Below are 21,785 nucleotides of genomic sequence, written 5' to 3' on the forward strand. Positions count from 1 at the left end.
TTCCAATATTGTTGACTTGCTGTTCCAATGCTTTGTACTTCAGTTGTTTTGATTCCTTTTGGGCAGGCTGTAGTTTTGATGCAGGTTTTGTGGTCATGAGCTACCACACACATGTAATGATGTTGTGGCTTACTTGTGGTCTTGGTTTAGATTTTAAGTTAGTCACCTGGTTTCTATTGTCATAGCTGGTGGCTTTGCTAACATGATTCAGGTTTGGTAAGCTAACACACTCCATGGCCTGACATTGGATTGATGGTGTGCAGCTGGTGTTGATGTAATCCTGTTGGTCAGTGTATGCTGCTGAGTATTGTCATTTGGCCATAATTGGCATGAATTCAATTTGGTCGTCATGTTTTGTAATAGGTCTGAACTGGTTTTGAATCCAATGGATCCAATGGCTTGTGAGGTGCCGGATTGGTAATTCCATGGCTATCCCTTGTGCTCTTGCCCTGTTATGCTGCTCTTTTGTTCATATCTTGGTAATGCAGCTTTTGGCTAATGCTTCTTGCAGTGTGAATCAAGGTTTTCAAAGGCATAACTTCTCTTTGCCCTCACCTGTTTTCCTCCTATTCTAACTCAAGGTTTGGCCATGGTAAAGTGTGGTGCAACCTTGGACATCACTTGGCTCCAAAGTGTGCCCTGTTATGACCCCTCTCAATGCAACATGAGAGTGTGGAATGCTGGCTGCAGGATTTGTTCTCAATTCCAAACAAACCTATTGTGCTCACAGCTCAAGGCAATGGTGCAACAGTTAACAACTCATCCCATTATCTCATTGCACAAGTGGTTCATACTTCTGCAGGTATGGTTGATATACCCTAAGTCTCCATTTCACTGTTGTATTTCTGTGTTTTCTCTTGACTTGCTCCAACTGACAGGAATTCCATCATGACTACTAACTTAGCTTGGTGATAAGCAACAACACTGCAGGAAGGATGCTTACAAGAACCAACTGATTTTTTGACGAATGTGGTCAAATGGCATTGGATTGGTAACATGTTGCAGGTAGTATTTCAATACACTTATCATGGCAATTAATGAGTTGCTTGTTGTTCAACAGGATTATGGTAACAAGGAGCTCAGGTACCATCTTTTATTCTTCTGCATTTCCTGCTTGTGATGTCAAGTGGCAGCTAATGACAGCAACTCTTCAATGTTATCAATCCCACACTTGTCATTGGCAGATGCTGTTTGCTGTAATTTTTCAATAACATTAAGTGATGCATCAAGCTTCCCCAAACGAAAGTAACACTTAGATATAAATGACCATCTCCACATTTTTACACTTGAGTAACTATTATGCATGGAATTGTTCACAATGTTTGCCAAGACAAAATTCTTTTCTGCAAGATTCAGACTCTGGTCACAAAGCTGAATTGCTGCATCATACTTTTGCATCAGATTGAGAGCATCGGCCTTCATTTATTTCGGATCACTGCAGTCATGATATGGTGTTGTACAGAACCAAGGTTTTGATGTTGTATACCTGCTATTTTGGTCATGATTTGCATGAATCTACAGGATGATGACAGGGTTATGGCTGCTGCAGGACCACGATTGCAGGATGCTTGCCAAGGTGAATTCAGTGCCAAATACACATGAGTTGTCTTGTCCAAATAACCACTGTAAGTGCAACATATGATCATATGATTGTGGTGTCTTGTTTGTGGTGAATGCAAGGCCTGGTGGTAGGGTGAGGGTTGGTCTTCTTGCTGCTAAATATTTTGATACTCTTTTACTAAATTCGGCTAATTCTACTGAACTTGGTATAACCGAACTCTTGATTGTCAGAACCACAGGAACATCATTGCAAGGAAGAACAGAAGCAGCAAGAGCGGCTCGCTTGATAACAGTTTGAACAAAATGATCCTCCATGCTTAATTCTCCACCAATGATGTCTTCTAATGTCACAAACGATTCTGTTTCCTTTATAAACGAAAGTAGCTTACGAATTTCGTGCTCTTGTGATGGATTCATCTTTGTTAAGAATTGAAGTGGAAATGCTACCGAGAGTTTTACTTCATTACTAATGTGAAGATCTCTGAGAATTGAATAAATTGATTCAAGAGCATTCATAATCAAAGGTATCTCATTTTGGAGTAAACACTCACTTCCACAGCTGACAATGATGCTTTTGATGTTTGAACGTGGAAGAAAATTTACAAGTAGAGCTTTTAGCTCAGAAGTCGCTGAAGGTTTTGAAGTAATGAAATTTTCAACTTGGCTTTTGCTTAAGTATAGATCCACTAACATGTTTGAGTTGGTAAGAGTAAGTGAAAGTTGACTTTGGTCAAAGTTGACCAAAAGTCAACTGTTGACCAAAGTCAACAAATGGTCAAAATGTATTTTCTTTTTTGATTTCTTTGTAAATGGACAAAGTATTGATAATCATGGTGAAATTTAGGGTATTAGGATTTAGGGTTGACTTTGGTCAAAGTTGACCAAAAAGTCAACTGTTGACCAAAGTCAACAATTGGTCAAAGTGTCAATTTTTGTGTATTTTTGTATGGAATCAAATGTAATGAAATAAAATTGAAATGGATTAACAAAATGGTTTGAAGTTGGTTTCACAATTGGTTTAATCATAACTTGAATGTTTGACTCTTGAAAAGAAAATAACTTGACTGATAATGTGTATGAACAAAACCATGAAATAAGACCATAAGGTTAGGGTTTTGACATAGTATCCATGAACCAATAACATGACTGGCAAGTGGCTAGAAACACAAGAAACTTGGTTGTTCAGATGACCCAGACCATAGAGGTATCCACAATCACAACACCATGACTCTGGATCAAAACCACAATCCTCATACAAAACCAAGGTTAGGCCAAGCATGTTAAACAAACATAAAAAATTCAGGACCAAAATCGGGGTATGACAGTTGCCCTTATTTAAGCGTCTTCAACTAGAGAAAATGAAGCAGGACGTTCTTCATATGATCATAGTGGGAGATGATTAAATACTAAGAAGACCCGGATTTTGATCCTGAATCCCCATGAAATAGTTAACAATGCCTGTCAGAATCGGCAAAGAAGCAATCTCAAAAGAAGAATCCGTCTGGTACGGTGAAAAATCGGCCTGAGTACCGAAAGAGAAAGTTGACCTGGATACCAAAATAAATGGTAACACAGGAATACCCATGGCCTGAACGCCGCACATCAGTCTGAACACTAAGCATCGGAATACGAGAGTATCAATGTTGGTCTGATCACCGGAAATCTGGTCTGAACACCACTTCGATCTGGAAATCGAAAAACTGGCATGAATGCCACAAGTACTTCGACCTGAATGTTGGAAACTTCTTCGATTTGAAAATCGGAAACTGGCCTGAATGCCACAAGTTGCATCGACCTGAAAGTCGGAAACTTCTTCGATCTGAAAATCGGAAACTGGCCTGAATGCCACAAGTTGCATCGACCTGAAAGTCGGAAACTTCTTCGATCTGAAAATCGGAAACTGGCCTGAATGCCGGAAAATTGGCCTGAATGCCACTTCGGTCTGAATACCGGAAACTGGCCTGAATGCCACAAGTTGCATCGACCTGAAAGTCGGAAACTTCTTCGATCTGAAAATCGGAAACTGGCCTGAATGCCACTTCGGTCTGGATACCGGAAAAAACTGGCCTGAATGCCACTTCGGTCTGGATACCGGAAAAACTGGCCTGAATGCCACTTCGGTCTGGATACCGGAAAAACTGGCCTGAATGCCACTTCGGTCTGGATACCGGAAAGACTGGCATGAATGCCACTTCGGTCTGGATACCGGAAACTTCATGCCTGTCAGCATCGGAAGAAATAGGGAAAATGATAATTGAGGCGGCACGTGGGCCAGCGACCCATGCTAGGGATAATAAGTCATGAACAACCTTCAGTCTGAGCACTGGAAACAAACTTCTGGCTTGTCACTTGGGATGCCGAGAATGTTTTATGCTTACATGTGTATGTTTGAATTTTTCAATGGCGTAATGCTCCATGAGAATGGAAATGCTACGCGATTTGGAAGGATGCAATGCAATATGATTCTACATGCAGGGATGCGAAATGCTGGGGAAAATGCCAAGCCGAAGCAAGGAATCATGTTGGGGAAATGACCGGCCGCGCAGTGTTCTGACGATAACGAAATACCGAGACTCTGACTGGGGAGAGAATGGCACTGAAAACCTGTTGTTGGGGAAAGCGATAGTGGTTCTGGCAACCATAATCTACGAGAGACGACTCAGCAGGGGAAGAAAACACCGATACGGTACCGAGGTTATGTTTCAAGGCAAGAGATCATCGATCTGGCATCGGGATCATCGATCTGGCATCGAATTCTGAGGAGCAACTACTTCTACTGGGAGGATACAGTCTGGTACTGTCAACTCCGCTGGGGATATACAGTCTGGCACTGTTAACTCTACTAGGGAGTGTATAGTTTGAAACAAACGCTTGGGGAGTACAAGGGTGAGAACTTGCTGGGGATTGAAGAGTCCAACACTCTGATCAGCTCTGCAGGGACAAGACACCGGATTCGTCTGTTGGTGACTTCACTGGGGAAGATGTTCACGATCATCTGCAGGGGATTTTAAGGAAATGCCCCGAGGGTATCTGTTCTGGATAGATGATCCAAAGTACTTAAAAGTTACAGCAATTTTAAATGTTCACTGATCATGTACCTGTAAAGCTCTTATGTTTCATGATGCAATGTTTATCAAAAATTCGGACGTCATTTTTGCAAACAAAACAGTAAAATGAAAATGAAAACAGAGATATACTGAATAACATGATTTTATTGATTGAATGGCCTCTAAATAGGCATTTACATCAGGAAGCAATCCCTGGAAAGAGGTAATCGCAAAACAAGAATTAATCTAATGGCAATGTGAAATGGATTTCTATTGGGTTCCAATTCTGCTATGACTTGCCCGTCTTCAAGATCCTCCAGATAATCAGCCTTCTGAAAAGGTGATTGGACTGTTTCCTACCTTTCGAAAATTTCCAGTCATCGACAAGAGATGAGATTCAGAACTAACTCAGAACGCAGTCATTCGCTTAATCCCTAACTTTTGCCTGGATCGCCCTTTTCGGGTTTTCAATCCACCGGGATACCCATTTTTGCCTAAGTTGCCTTTTCAGGTTTTCAACTTACCGGGTGTACGATCTTTTCATTTTTAATCCTTAATTTTTTCCCGAACCTTTTCATTTTCTTGGTTCGTCAGGATGCCCATTTTTGCCTGGACTATTCTTTTTACTGTCCAGCGGGTCTATTTTATGCGAAGTATTTTTTAACTGCGTCTGAGTTTACCGGGGAAGTGAAGTCTTCACCATCCATCGTTGCAAGCATTAAGGCCCCTCCATCAAAAACCTTGGTGACAATATAAGGTCCCTCATAGTTAGGAGTCCACTTGCCCCTGTGATCTGTCTGAGGAGGAAGGATCCTTTTCAACACTAAATCTCCGACTTGGAAACACCGAGGACACACTTTTCGATCAAAGGCCCTCTTCATCCGACTCTGATACAACTGCCCATGACAAATGGCTGCCATTCGCTTCTCTTCGATAAGACTCAACTCGTTGAACCTTGTCCGAATCCATTCAGCTTCGTCTAACTTGACATCCAACAGGACTCTTAGAGAAGGAATCTCCACTTCAACAGGTAGAACTGCTTCCATACCATACACAAGGGAGTAAGGGCTCGCCCCGGTCGATGTAAGTACTGAAGTGCGGTACCCATGCAAGGCGAAGGGTAGCATCTCATGCCAATCTCTGTACGTAACGACCATCTTCTGCACAATCTTCTTTATGTTCTTATTTGCTGCCTCAACAGCGTCGTTCATCTTAGGACGATAAGGGGAAGAATTGTGATGTTGAATGTTGAAGTTCTGGCACAACTCCTTCATCATTTTGTTGTTGAGATTAGAACCATTATCGGTAATGATTCTCTCGGGAATCCCATAGCGACAAATGATTTCCTTCTTAATGAAACGGGCAACCACATGTCTGGTGACATTCGCGAATGATGCTGCTTCGACCCACTTGGTGAAATAGTCGATGGCAACAAGGATGAAGCGATGCCCATTGGAAGCAGTCGGCTCAATCTTTCCAATCATGTCAATGCCCCACATAGCAAACGGCCACGGCGAAGACATCACATTCAGAGGATTCGGCGGTACATGCACCTTATCAGCATAAATCTGGCATTTATGACACTTCCGAGCATACTTGAAACAATCTGATTCCATGGTCATCCAATAATAACCCGCTCTTAACAATTTCTTAGCCATCGCATGTCCGCCGGCGTGAGTACCGAAGGAACCTTCATGAACTTCCTGCATTAACATGTCTGCTTCGTGTCTGTCCACGCATCTGAGCAAAACCATGTCGAAGTTCCTCTTATACAGCACATCGTCTTTGTTCAAGAAGAAACTGCCTGCCAATATTCTCAAAGTTTTTCTGTCATTGTTGAATGCCCCTGCAGGGTACTCTTGATTCTTCAGAAAGCATTTGATGTCGTGATACCAGGGCTTGTCATCGACTACCAGTTCAGCAGCAAACACATACGCGGCCCTATCAAGGCGCATAACATCGATCCTAGGAGCATGGTTCCACCGACCCACCTTGATCATGGAGGATAGAGTAGCAAGAGCATCTGCCATCTGGTTCTCATCACGAGTTATATGATACAGCTTTACTGTTGTGAAGAAAGTCAACAGTCTTTTCGTGTAATCTCTGTAGGGGACCAGAGTGGGCTGGAGAGTATTCCAATCACCATTTACTTGATTGATCACTAGGGCTGAATCTCCGAAGATGTCCAGAGTCTTGATTCTCAAATCAATGGCTTGCTCAATACCCAAGATACAGGCCTCGTACTCAGCTTCATTATTGGTGCACTCGAAAGTCAGACGAGCGGTGAAAGGCATGTGGGCACCTTTCGGAGTTGTAATGACAACACCAATTCCACTTCCTCTGGCATTGACAGCCCCATCAAATGTTAAAATCCACTTTTCATCTGGATCAGGTCCCTCCCCAACAACTGGCTCTTCACAGTCTTTCATCTTGAGGAACATGATGTCTTCATCTGGGAAATCAAACTTCATCGGCTCGTAGTCTTCAATCGGTTGTTGAGCAAGATAGTCTGACAGAATACTCCCTTTGATGGCTTTCTGGGATGTATACTGGATGTCGTACTCTGTCAGTACCATTTGCCAACGAGCAACCCTTCCGGTGAGAGCTGGCTTCTCGAATATATACTTGACTGGATCCATCTTGGAGATCAGTAAGGTTGTGTGAGTCAGCATGTATTGTCTCAATCGCTTAGCAGCCCATGCAAGTGCACAACATGTCTTCTCAAGCATTGAGTATCTCGACTCGCAATCTGTGAATTTTTTACTCAGGTAGTAGATGGCATGCTCTTTCCTACCTGTCTCGTCGGGTTGACCGAGAACACAACCCATGGAATTATCAAGTACTGTCAAATACATAATCAGTGGCCTCCCTGGGACTGGAGGCATGAGGATAGGGGGATTCTGCAAATACTCTTTTATCTTTTCAAAAGCCCTTTGACAATCGTCATTCCACCTGATAGCCTGATCTTTCCTCAGCAATTTGAAAATTGGCTCACACGTGGCTGTTAGGTGAGAGATGAACCTTGCAATGTAGTTCAACCTCCCTAAGAAACCACGGACTTGCTTCTCCGTTCTTGGCTCAGGCATTTCCTGTATTGCTTTCACTTTGTCGGGATCCACCTCAATCCCTTTTCCACTAACAATAAAACCCAGTAGCTTCCCAGATCTCACACCGAAAGTGCACTTGTTCGGATTAAGCCTCAACTTGAATTTCCTTAACCGTTCAAACAATTTCTGCAGATTCACCAAATGTTCTTCTTCTGTCTGAGATTTGGCAATCATATCGTCCACATAAACCTCGATTTCATGATGAATCATATCATGGAACAGAGTCACCATAGCTCGTTGATATGTTGCCCCAGCGTTTTTCAGACCAAACGGCATCACCTTATAGCAGAAGGTGCCCCATGGGGTTATGAAAGTTGTCTTCTCCATGTCTTCTGGTGCCATCTTGATTTGGTTATAGCCAGAAAAGCCATCCATGAAGGAGAATACCGAGAACTGAGTTGTGTTATCCACCAAAACGTCGATGTGAGGTAATGGGAAATCATCTTTAGGGCTAGCTCTGTTCAGATCCCGGTAGTCGACACACATCCGTACCTTTCCATCCTTCTTAGGTACTGGAACGATGTTTGCGACCCATGGCGGATAATTGGTAACCGCTAGAAACCCTGCATCCAACTGTTTCTGCACTTCTTCTTTTATCTTGACAGCCATCTCTGGTCTTGTTCTTCTGAGCTTCTGCTTGACCGGAGGACAACCTTCCTTGAGAGGCAAGCGGTGTACCACGATGTATGTGTCAAGCCCTGGCATATCCTGATAAGACCAAGCGAAGACGTCAACATACTCTTGCAACAGTTCAATCAACCCCTTCTTCACATCATCTTCCAAAGCAGCCCCTATCTTGATTTCTTTCTTGACGTCCTCGGTGCCAAGATTAATCACTTCAGTAGACTCTTGATGCGGTTGAATGACCCTTTCCTCTTGTTTTAACAACCTAGCAAGTTCTTCAGGGAGTTCACAGTCTTCATCACCCTCTTCTTCAGCTTGGAAGATTGGGTTTTCGAAGTCGAAGCGAGCCATAGCAGAATCGTTATCAATAGGATCCGGTGATGTGCATCTGCATGAGTGATGGTATGTGCTTATGAGTGTGGACAGTGAGTGAGAACTAAACAAAACATTGCCAAATATTTTTATTTTTTTGAAATTTTGAAAAACTGCAAAAATAGAAAGACAGTGAACAAAATATTTGAATGCAACAGACGTCCTTCATTTATGATAAACAATGCAGGTATTCACATAGATGAGCCCTACAATGAGTCATTACGCCCTGGGCGGAACGTAAGACTTGGACATGCATGAATAAATAAAGAAAAATTACTCCTCTAGAAGAGTGACTTGGACAATTTCCTCGGAAGACCAATTGCTGATGATTTCACTAGGGATCCTCGGACGCACCCAGTTGTCGATGTCGCAATCACTATCTCCATTTTCATCGTTGATTGCTGATATCTGGCCATATTGGATGACGCCAGCACTGGAGAAAGTAATCGGCCCCTGACGAGTCTGAAGTGCTGAAGTTGTAGAAGTCAGCGCTGGTTGATACCCAATCCCGAACTTGTCGTCCTTCATTGGTAACTCCAACAGACGTCCCCAACCGGGAGCAACACCTGAATCCACCAAAGCCTGCGCCTGCTTGAAGGATGAGATAGGGGCTCCTGCTTTAACCCCTTCCACCGGAGCTGCGTCCTTGATCTGAACTGACTCAAAGGCCTGACAGAGAGTCTCTTGAATTTCACCTTCCACCTCTACGTACTTGAAGGTAGACAGGTTACTTACCAGTATGTCCTCCTCACTACAGACGGTGACAATTCTTCCATTGACTGGGAACTTGATCTTCTGATGCAGTGTTGAGGAGACTGCCCCAGCATTGTGGATCCAAGGACGACCCAGCAGGCAACTATACGAGGGACTGATATCCATCACATAGAATACGGTGTTGAAGGTTTGTGATCCAATCTGAATTGGCAATTCTACCTCTCCAAACACCGACCTCTTAGAACCATCGAAGGCTCTCACCATGAAATCGGAAGGTTTCAAGATCAAACCTTCTACTTCTAACTTTGACAGGGCTCTCTTGGGTAGCACATTGAGAGAGGAACCTGTATCCACCAGAACATGTGATAACACAGTGTCTTTGCATTCCATTGAGATATGCAAAGCTTTGTTATGGTTGCGTCCAGCTGGTGTTAAGTCAGAATCAGTAAAACCCAACCCGTTGCTTGCATGAACATTTGCAATGATCCCTTCTAGTTGGTTTACTGAGATCTCCTGAGGCACATATGCAGCATTAAGGACCTTCAGAAGTGCCTCCCTGTATGCCTCTGAACACAACAGGAGTGAGAGAATGGATATCTTAGACGGCGTCTGAATCAACTGATCGACTACCTTGTAATCGCTTTTCTTTATAATTCTTAAGAGCTCGTCCACATCCTTCGAGAAAGTAGGCTCTGAGCCAGTCTGGGGTGCAGAAGTGCCCTCATTTACGACTTGCTTGCCTTTGGCCTTAGCCGCGGCATCAGCGCTATCAGCTTGGGTAACGGGTGGCGAGAATAGTCTGCCACTCCTGGTGAATCGCCCGATTCCACCAACATTGTCCACTGCGGGACCTTCAGCTTCGAGTTCAGACTTTTGACCCTCTTCTACCTCCAAAGGTCGTTCCACCCCATGATCGTGTGTGTATACACTCCCCCCATAATGCCACGGAATGGCCCTTTCACTTGTGAAAGGTAAAGGACCAGGGGTTGTGATTGTCATAGCGGCCGGTCGCACTGGTGGCACTGGTTGCGCTTCTGGCACACTGATCTGATTAGTCGGGTAAAAGATGGTGATAGTAGCGACATCATAGTCATACTCGGGAATTTCATTCATTGAAACAAAAACATCCGGAACACCGGAATCAAGTTCAGTTACATCAAAATCAGACACATTGTTTGGTATATCAGCAACAACATTTGAAAAATTAAATACATCAATGGGAAATACACAATCAGCAGGAACAACATATGTGAATTCCTCAACAGCATCTTCAAATACCTCTTCAACTACCCCTTCAGCAAACTCTTTGGCAGACAAGTCTTCAACTTGGAGGGTACCATTGTCAAGCAAGACCTGGATACCCTGCTGCAGCTTCAAGCAACCCTTACCCTGTGTAGCGCATTCCGAACAACCTTTCCCACAACCGGGGAAGACATCGGCCTTCAGCAAGCATTCCTTAATTTCCCACAACGGGGTCTTCAACTTCAACACATCCTTAACAGACTTGGCTTCTTCCTCCAGCATATTAACGTTTGCACCACCATGTTGTGGCATAGGATTGTTGACGACATTAGGAACCGGTGCAAGGCTGATAGCCTTTGAATCAATGAGGTCCTGAACTACGTGCTTAAAAGCTTTGCAGTTCTCGATATTATGGCCAGGTGCCCCAGAGTGGAAACTACACCTAGCATTGGCATCGTAACCCGCCGGAAGTCTACCAACCGGAGGAGCCAGAGTGCGTAGCTGCACGAGTTGTAGCTGTTGAAGATTAGCAAGCAGTTGAGCGCACGACATTGGAAGAGTGTCGAAACGCCGGTCCATCATCCTCTGCCTCTGTTGATAGGTGGGTTTGTTACCTGGCTATTGTTGTTGTTGTTGATACTGAGCTGGCTGACGTTGTGGTTGTTGCTGATACTGAGTTTGCTGGCGTTGTGGTTGTTGTTGTTGTAGTGGTGCTGCAGCTGGAATGGTCACAGCCGCAACATACGGTTGTTGATGATAGTTTTGAAAATTATTCCTCCTGTTTTGATATGAAGACACGGAATTCACACCCCCCTCCCTCTGTTGCTGTCCTCCCATAAATGGCTTCTTTACTCCTGACGAAGATCCAACTCCATTGTGGCTCTTGTAGGTCTTCAGGTAATTTTCTACCCTCTCTCCGGTAGAGACCACATCAGCAAAGTTGGAGGCATTGCACCCCACCAGACGCTCCAGGTAAGGTCCAGACAACGTATTCATGAACATGTTGGCCATTTCCTTTTCCAACATGGGAGGTTGAACACGGGAAGCTGTCTCCCTCCAGCGTTGAGCGTACTCCCTGAAGCACTCATTGCTTTTAAGAGACAGGTTCTGGAGTTGAGTTCTGTCTGGGGCCATGTCTGCATTATACTGGTATTGCTTCACAAAAGCCTCTGCCAAATCCCTCCAGCAACGGATATGGGCTCTATCCAACCTCATGTACCATTCCAGGGATGCCCCAGCTAGGCTGTCCTGGAAGAAGTACATGAGTAGCTTCTCGTCATCAGAGTATGCAACCATCTTTCGGAAGTAAGCTTGCACATGGGTCTTCGGGAAAGAGCTACCGTTGTACTTGTCAAAGATTGGGACTTTGAACTTCGGCGGGACCCTCACGCCTGGGACCAATCCCAAGTCAGAAACATCTACCCCCAGAGGGTTTTGTCCTTCCACCGCCTTCAGCCTCTCCTCTAATCTCCTGAACATGGGATCCATGCCATGGCCCATGCCAAAATCTTCTGGCAGCAAGAACTGATCATCTTGATCATCGTGGATGGGTTGTTGATCAAGGTTGTTATGTGGGATCGGGACAGGCCCCGGTCCATTAACCTCTGCATTTGGAGGATCAGTCACGACCTCTGGTTGAGTAGTTGCAGGATTCCTTTGTATCATTTGTCTAATCTCTTGCTGTCCTTGAGCTACTCCCTGAACCACGTCCATGAACTGGTTCATGCGGACCCTCATCTCAGCAAGTTCTGCTTGTAGACCCTCCATTGCTTTCTGCTGGTTTCTGCGGGTTCCGTACCGGTGGATTCCTGAATCAGCTATCCTGCTAGTGGAACACCAAATAATATAAGAACACCGCGGCGACACCTGTTATGCAAGAATATGCAAATGAATATGTTAATGCAATGACATGTTTATCACTTCCAAAAAGGTATTCTACCCCCTTGATTCCGGTCTCACGAGAAGATCGAGCCGTAGATAAACTTCGGAGATTAAGATGCAATAGAGGGCAGGTCTTCATATAGATAAATTCAAAGAGAATGGCCTTAGCCAATAGTACATCAAAAGAGGATTTCCACAACAAGCCTGTGGATCATCACTACACAGCAATAAAGCAATAAGTAAAAGGAGGAACAAAAAATCAGGACTCAGCCTCCTGTGTACAAACTGTAAGGACTGCTCCTCACTTCAGCCAGCAATGCTATCGTGTCAGGATGATCTGGGAATTCTATCAAACGCCGGATAAGCAGATTCCTTTGGTGAATAACTCCATCCAACTCGTTGATGTGCTCTCTGTAGTAATTCCCATCATCTTCTCCGAATAACTCTTCAAGTCTGGATTTCTTCAAACCTGCCAACACCTTGAGCTCTTCAATCTGTCCTCGAGCCTCATTGAGTTGATCGGTGATGTAACCATTGGTAGAACGGGCGCACAGAAGCTCATTGTTCTTTTCCTTCAGCAAAGTCTTCAATTTCTCCATCTGACCAGTCAGTTCGGTCACCATCTCCTCCTCCTTTCCTTCCGAGAAGTTGAGAATGCATCCCATCGCTCTTGCCACCCAGCTAATTTACCATGAGCATCCATGAATTGTTGCTTGACTCGCTTCAACTCAGAACTGGATGATCCCAAGGCCTTGTCTGTCTTCCTGAAGAATTCCACCTCCACAGCTAATTTCCTCTCTGCTTCCTCTTGCAATCTGACGGCTTCCCTCTTCTGATATTCTGCCTCATGAAATTGATGCATATAGTCTTGCAACTTACACTTAACTTAACTCCGAGTTTTCAATTTGAAGCTCCTCCGTGGCTTTCTTCAATTTGTCATACTCCTCTCGGCTCACCATTGTTGACTGCGCAGGAGTAGGTGGATACAGAGGTTCTTCTATAGGAAACGGCAGACCCAACTCTTCGACTCTTCCTTGAAGCCACTCTCCATACTGAGGGTAAGTTCTACAATCTCCTTTTCCAAGCACAGTTCTTCCTCTCTTGATCACCTTGAGCTAGGCCTCAGCTGCCTTACGGGACACAGTCAAATCAGGCGAAGAATGGAAAAACAGAGATTCTTCCACATCCTTTTCCAAAGGCGGAGTTCTTAAAGCATATCCAAACTGTCTGACCGCTAGAGAGGGATTATAGTTGATCCCTCCCTTTCTTCCTACCAACGGTACATTCGGGAAGTTCCCACAACTGTGAATAATATCCGCCCGAAGCAAGCTCCGGTCAGACCACCAAGAAATATCTTCAGCTCTCAACCCCATCAATCTCTTCGACCAACTCAACGAGTCCTCGACATCAACGAACGCTCCTGACTTGGGTAGGTGGGAACTGAACCACTTACAAAACAAAGGCGCACAACAATTCACCAATCCTCCTCTTCTGTTCTCATTCCTGTGATGCACCGAATGAAAGAAATCTCCCAACAAGGTCGGCACTGGATTACCCAACACAAAAAGGCGTATTGCGTCTACGTCCACAAATTTTGCCACATTAGGGAACAGGACAATCCCATACACACAAAGAGCCAACATAGCGTTGAAACCCCTCTGGTCACCATCTTCAAGCTTCTTCTTTGCTTCTCCCAGTAAGAAACTCAAATGAAAACCACTGACTCCTCCCTTATGACACATATTAGCCTTCAAGACTGATTTCCCCAAATATGTGGCCGAAGCAACCATGCTGAGATCGGGCAGAAGCTCAGAACTGTAGAATAACAACTATGACTTGATAGGAACTCTGAGAACAGCGGAAATCTCCTCCAAGGTAGGGACCAAAATATAATCCGGGAATGTGAAACACCTCAATGGAGGGTCATAGAACTGCAGCAGTGTAAAGAGAGCATCGTGTTGATCTTTGGGGAGAACCGTGACGAAGCTTAGAATCAAACCGTAATCCTTCCGGAATCCTTCTAGAGAATCGTGATCCATTAACTTCATCAGTTGTTGAATAGGCTCCGAACAAACCACTGGAAACTTGTAGGCGACGTGTCTCTTTCTGCCAATGTCCATCGTAGAAAAACCAGAGAACCCCGACCGGAATCAAGAAGAAGATGTAAACCCCCTAGAAATGGATAAACATGTGTTAAATGATATGAATGCAAAATGATGTGATGCAATGCAGTGACATGGAAATCGGGACTGCTGTATCCGCTCGAACATATGTCGGGTTGCACTGTTTGAAGAGAAAACCCACTGAAGAACAAGATCAAAACTCTGCTCCAGAAAACCGGGTTGGTTGGAGGTTAAGGTTTTCCTGAATTTAGCCCGCCCCTCACTGGTAGGTTCTAAGAACAGAAGTTTGTCAGCTTTAGCCCTTCAGTCGAGAATAAGACGTTTACCACTGAAGGTTTGGCATTATTACGGGATAAAAGACCTCCGCTGACTCCCCTCAACAGGATATCCTAAAGCAAGTTCCCAGTCTCGGGGTCCTCGGATTGAGCAGCGAGAATGCGCCCACCAGAGCTAACATAAACGCGTCTCGGAGGAGAGGCCTCGACTGAGTTCTCGGGAAATGGTCACCAGAGTCGACGATTTCTAAAGGAATATCTGTCGTTATGGAACACCCATAGGACAAAATATATCCAACAGAAACCTCGTCTGGAATGTGGGTCTCATGAACGACTTAACGTAGCAACATACCACACAAGCCTCATGACTATCCACTCTAACACCTATGTGTACACTCAGGCCTGGGTAGTGGGCTTATCTCTCATAGAACAATCCCAACCCAACAAACAAACAACCCACAGAACCCACAGATACAACAAACATATGTACATGAATACAATAAGGTAAAGTAGGTAAATGCTGAAAATAAATAACTGTACAAAAGAAAAAAACACCCAATCAAACAAGAAACCTACAAAAGCTAGGAGGGACTCGCTTAGGGAAACCGGGTCCCCAGCAGAGTCGCCAGCTGTCGCAGCCTGAAAAATACAGAGGTGCGAAAAAACAACCGGCGAGAAAGAAATGACAGAAGAGTCGCCACCGTGCGTTATTTATCCCAAAGGAGGGAAAGGAAACGCTCGAAGTAAACCTGGAGAAAGGAAAGGAAAAGACAAGGTCTCGCAACCAAATCTTGGGTTCGGGAGTCGATTATGCGAAGGGAAGGTATTAGCACCCCTACGCATCCGTAGTACTCTACGGGATCCACTCTTGTTTGTTTCCTGTCTAAAGGGTGTGTGTTTATCTAATGTACTATTTACTAAAAGGGTCAAAGAAAATGACTCGCACGGATATCGCATCCATTGCATACGTATCTCATCTGAATATGAGAATCAGAGTCTTCGTAGCTCGGGTACCTATGGGTTAAGGATAAGTGTGCTCGCTAAGACGTCGCGTCTTATGCCTACGTATCTCATCGGGAATGAGAATCAGAGAAAAACGTAGTTCAGCTAACTACGGGAATAAGGGTCTCGATTGCAACTAGGGCAAGAGAAAGGGGAAGTCTCGATCGCAACGAGGGCGAGAGAAAGGATCGCAACGAGGGCGAAAGCAAACAAGGATTAGTTATTAGTCGTTAGTCAAACTCGGCAAGACATCGCATCTTGTGCCTACGTATCTCATCTGAACATGAGAATCAGAGTTGCCGTAGTTCGGCTCACGCACGCCGAAACAAAACACACGCACAAAAAGGCAAACATGGAACCCGAACGCCAATCGCTGGGCTTACATCAGCTTCCGAACCAAACATACCCACACTGGAAACCAGATGCCACTTGATGGACTTATACCGGACTCCAAGCACTCAACAATAGGATACGGAATGCCAATCGCTGGGCTTACATCCATATCCTAACACACACAAGAAGAAACAAGCAACAAGTTACTAAGGAGTCGGGAACTTGAGCCTGGCAACTGTCAAGCAAACACACACAAAGAGGAAAAGGGTGCCCGGAGAGATCTCGCACGATCTCCTGCCTACGTACCTCATCTGGTATGAGGATCAGAGCAACGTAGTTCCCCTTCATAGGGATTGCCATCTGAACATGGACTTACAAAAGGAGGACACCAGTTGTGTCAAAGGAGAGTGGGCAATGTGTTCACGTCCTGGCAGTAGGTGTCGCAGCTCGCTGAATCGAGTCTTAGGCAGTTACCTCTTTGCAATAGAACGGACTACATGCCACAAGATCGGAGACGCACGAAAGGTCTAAAGGAAATGGGGAAGCTCTGCCCTAGAGTTATCATGCAATATGTACTTAAGTGTTTAGGATTTACAAATGGGAACATCTACCTATGTTAGCATGCAAAGAATATGGGAATTCTACCTATGTTATCATACAAAGGGATAAGGGAGTCCTACCTATATTATCATACAAAGAGTTTTATCTAATTGGTGCTACCTAATTGGAACAAGAATCGACGAATGGAGCGAGGAGAAGTGTTAGGGATAAGGGTAGATGGCGATGCATGAAGCAATCGACTTACAAGGTTGATGGCGATGCATAAAGCAATCGACTTACAAAAGGGTGGATGAATACGTGTTGGTTCTGTTAGGTTTTGAGAAATGATTACTCGACGTTGGATCGAGGTTTTGATCTTGTTTTGAAATGGTTATCAAATGTTCATTTTAATTCTTGTATTTACAGATGAATAAAGAATAATAAATAAAAAAAATATTATACATTTCATGGGAGAGGGATACATTTGTTATGAATGGGGATTGTTCATGGCAAACAAACAATAATAATACATGCCTCATACATCATACAAGTAGGCAACAGCCAATCAGACAATAAGATATTTAAACAAGTATGTGATCAAATCAAATAATCAAAGAAATGAAATGAATGAGCATTAAACAACGTATGAGTGTAAGTGTAAGGGAACCGGCTCATTGTAAGAAAGCCCAAGAGTAAGCTATGTGAGGTTGATGGCGATGCTTAAAAAGCAATCGACTTACAAGGGTGTGAAAATGGGCTCGATATTAAATCGAGAAAAATATGATTTTTTATAGTTTTAAAATGGTTTTGAATTAAATTAAAATACAACAACTTTACATTATTAACAAAATGAACATATGAGTGTAATAAAGGCATAAACATAAAAAGAAACGAAAATGCTAAAAGAAAAAATAATATAGCTAAAAGAAATAAAATGCCAAAAAATGCCACACATGAGTATTGAACCCACCCCACTCAAGAATATACACACTGCCCTTCTCCACCAGACCACTCATCATTATCTGCTACTGAGATACTACGTTAAATATATGAACCGGGCTAAAAAATAAAAAGATTTTAAAAAAACAAAATAAACATTTTTATGGTTTTTGTGTTAAAAACAAATTAAATTAAATAATAAAAGAAAAATTAAAAAAAGGAAAAAAAAGAAAATGGAAACACAGAGGTTCGTCTTCATCGCCATCGTCCTCCCCACCTCACGAACTCAACCTTCCCAAACTCACTCCTTCACTCTCTCTTCTCTCGGTAATGTTCATCAACACTCACCAAACTTCACATTTCTCTCAATCCCACTCTCGTTCTCAACGAACCCCTCTCAATCACTCTCAGCTCTCACAAAAACAATCAAACAACAAGCATGAAGAGAAAGAAAAAGAGTAGGAAAGAAAGGTTCTTACAGAGCGTCGCTGCGGTGGTGGTGATGGATGCGAAGAAAACTGGCCTCCAGGTACGATTTTGGGGTTTTAGGTTTTTCTCTCTTTCAGATTTTTGCCTCCACCTCTCTCTGTTGCCTGCCTCTTTTTTGATTAGGGTTATTTTTCTCTGTTTTCGCCTCCAGGTCCTCTTTCTTCACTGATTCATTCTCCCTTTTATATTTCTGCAGCTAGGGTTTCAAATTGGTGCCCTTGTGTTCAAAAGAAGCATCCTGCGAAACACTTTTTGATACCCAGAAATTGGTCCATCTCGTTTGATACTTGGAGCTGGAACAGGTAACCTGAGCATGTGCCTTCTTCTTTGTTTTTGTCTCTATTCTGTTTTGGGATTTTTCTGACTTTTGCATTTTACTGTTGGCTAATTAATCCTTTTTACTGCAGTGAAAATGGAGGGCTTGGTTTGATTTCAACATCTGAAGGATGGTTTGTGATTTTTCCTTGAATTTTAGTAGTTTCATGGTGAGTCAACATATCTCATGGCTTGGTGCATAACCATTCCATAGCAGCAACAGATGTGGTAGCAGGTTTGTTGTTGCATTTGGTTCATAGTATTCTTAATCACATTATCCACAATGTTTGGAAGTTTAGATCTGTCTGTGAGCTGTGGCATTGCCCATGTGACAATAGATTGGCATTGAGATGAACTCAGTTTTTTTTTCACAGGCACAAATCCAAAAGCATAGACATCACTTTTATCAGTCAATTTACCATCTAAAAGACACTCTGGTGCTACATACCCCAATGTCCCTGAAAGCTTGATGTTATTCTTGTTTTGGGACCCATCAATTATTGCAAGACCAAAAATCAGAAAACTTGGCATTGAAGTTTGCATCTAAGAGAATATTAGAAGATTTCATATCTCTATGGATCACTGCAGGGTAACAGTGCTCATGCAGATACTTCAAGCCTCTTGCTGTGTCAAGAGCAATCTTCATCCTCATGTGCCATGTCAATGCAGAGCCATGAGAAGGTCCAGGTAATTGAGTTTCCAATGATCCATTTTGCATCAACTCATAGATAATAAACCTTGAATCCTCATGAGTTCCACAACCAAGTAGAGAAATTACATTTGGATGTTGAATTTCACTTAACAATTCCACCTCATTCTCATACTCTCTTTCTGCATATTGACATTCACAGTTCAACCTCTTGATTGCAACCAACAAATTATCATCCAAACTAACCTTGTAAACACATCCAAAACCAACTTCACCTAAGATGTTACTTTCCTTGAAATTTTCAGTGCCTTTTTCTATTTGCTCATAGTCAATGATTGGAACACACCCTTTCTTACCAACCTTCTTCACAGAATTGAATTTACTCAAAATTGGTGCAAAACCAAGTCCTTTCTCAGAGTCTGAATTTTGAAGGTTTTTCTTCCTTTTTGTTGTGTGAATTTGCAGCTGGCGTGCAGTCCTAGGTGAAGTAGGAGCAGGTCGTGTGAAGCAAGACATTGGCTCCACAATGCAGCTGCCTCATGGCTGCTGTTGATGATGATGACACGATGAGCTTGTTGGTTCCACTACAGGTCAAGACAAAGGTATGGAGTGTTGATGACTGAGCCTATTTTTGCTTCCAATATTGTTGACTTGCTGTTCCAATGCTTTGTACTTCAGTTGTTTTGATTCCTTTTGGGCAGGCTGTAGTTTTGATGCAGGTTTTGTGGTCATGAGCTACCACACACATGTAATGATGTTGTGGCTTACTTGTGGTCTTGGTTTAGATTTTAAGTTAGTCACCTGGTTTCTATTGTCATAGCTGGTGGCTTTGCTAACATGATTCAGGTTTGGTAAGCTAACACACTCCATGGCCTGACATTGGATTGATGGTGTGCAGCTGGTGTTGATGTAATCCTGTTGGTCAGTGTATGCTGCTGAGTATTGTCATTTGGCCATAATTGGCATGAATTCAATTTGGTCGTCATGTTTTGTAATAGGTCTGAACTGGTTTTGAATCCAATGGATCCAATGGCTTGTGAGGTGCCGGATTGGTAATTCCATGGCTATCCCTTGTGCTCTTGCCCTGTTATGCTGCTCTTTTGTTCATATCTTGGTAATGCAGCTTTTGGCTAATGCTTCTTGCAGTGTGAATCAAGGTTTTCAAAGGCATAACTTCTCTTTGCCCTCACCTGTTTTCCTCCTATTCTAACTCAAGGTTTGGCCATGGTAAAGTGTGGTGCAACCTTGGACATCACTTGGCTCCAAAGTGTGCCCTGTTATGACCCCTCTCAATGCAACATGAGAGTGTGGAATGCTGGCTGCAGGATTTGTTCTCAATTCCAAACAAACCTATTGTGCTCACAGCTCAAGGCAATGGTGCAACAGTTAACAACTCATCCCATTATCTCATTGCACAAGTGGTTCATACTTCTGCAGGTATGGTTGATATACCCTAAGTCTCCATTTCACTGTTGTATTTCTGTGTTTTCTCTTGACTTGCTCCAACTGACAGGAATTCCATCATGACTACTAACTTAGCTTGGTGATAAGCAACAACACTGCAGGAAGGATGCTTACAAGAACCAACTGATTTTTTGACGAATGTGGTCAAATGGCATTGGATTGGTAACATGTTGCAGGTAGTATTTCAATACACTTATCATGGCAATTAATGAGTTGCTTGTTGTTCAACAGGATTATGGTAACAAGGAGCTCAGGTACCATCTTTTATTCTTCTGCATTTCCTGCTTGTGATGTCAAGTGGCAGCTAATGACAGCAACTCTTCAATGTTATCAATCCCACACTTGTCATTGGCAGATGTTGTTTGCTGTAATTTTTCAATAACATTAAGTGATGCATCAAGCTTCCCCAAACGAAAGTAACACTTAGATATAAATGACCATCTCCACATTTTTACACTTGAGTAACTATTATGCATGGAATTGTTCACACTGTTTGCCAAGACAAAATTCTTTTCTGCAAGATTCAGACTCTGGTCACAAAGCTGAATTGCTGCATCATACTTTTGCAGCAGATAGAGAGCATCGGCCTTCATTTGGATCACTGCAGTCATGATATGGTGTTGTACAGGACCAAGGTTTTGATGTTGTATACCTGCTATTTTGGTCATGATTTGCATGAATCTACAGGATGATGACAGGGTTATGGCTGCTGCAGGACCACGATTGCAGGATGCTTGCCAAGGTGAATTCAGTGCCAAATACACATGAGTTATCTTGTCCAAATAACCACTGTAAGTGCAACATATGATCACATGATTGTGGTGTCTTGTTTGTGGTGAATGCAAGGCCTGGTGGTAGGGTGAGGGTTGGTCTTCTTGCTGCTAAATATTTTGATACTCTTTTACTAAATTCGGCTAATTCTACTGAACTTGGTATAACCGAACTCTTGATTGTCAAAACCACAGGAACATCATTGCAAGGAAGAACAGAAGCAGCAAGAGTGGCTCGCTTGATAACAGTTTGAACAAAATGATCATCCATGCTTAATTCTCCACCAATGATGTCTTCTAATGTCACAAACGATTCTGTTTCCTTTATAAACGAAAGTA

General features: G+C 43.3%; 1 pseudogene; it reads right to left on the reverse strand.

Moving 5' to 3' along the window:
* Positions 1-18,728: 18,728 nt before the first annotated feature.
* LOC127136343 (probable receptor-like protein kinase At1g80640) lies at positions 18,729-19,728 on the reverse strand (annotated as a pseudogene).
* Positions 19,729-21,785: the final 2,057 nt, after the last annotated feature.

This window comes from Lathyrus oleraceus, chromosome 4 (genome assembly GCF_024323335.1).
Source record: "Lathyrus oleraceus cultivar Zhongwan6 chromosome 4, CAAS_Psat_ZW6_1.0, whole genome shotgun sequence".
In the NCBI taxonomy this organism is placed as follows: Eukaryota; Viridiplantae; Streptophyta; class Magnoliopsida; order Fabales; family Fabaceae; genus Lathyrus; species Lathyrus oleraceus.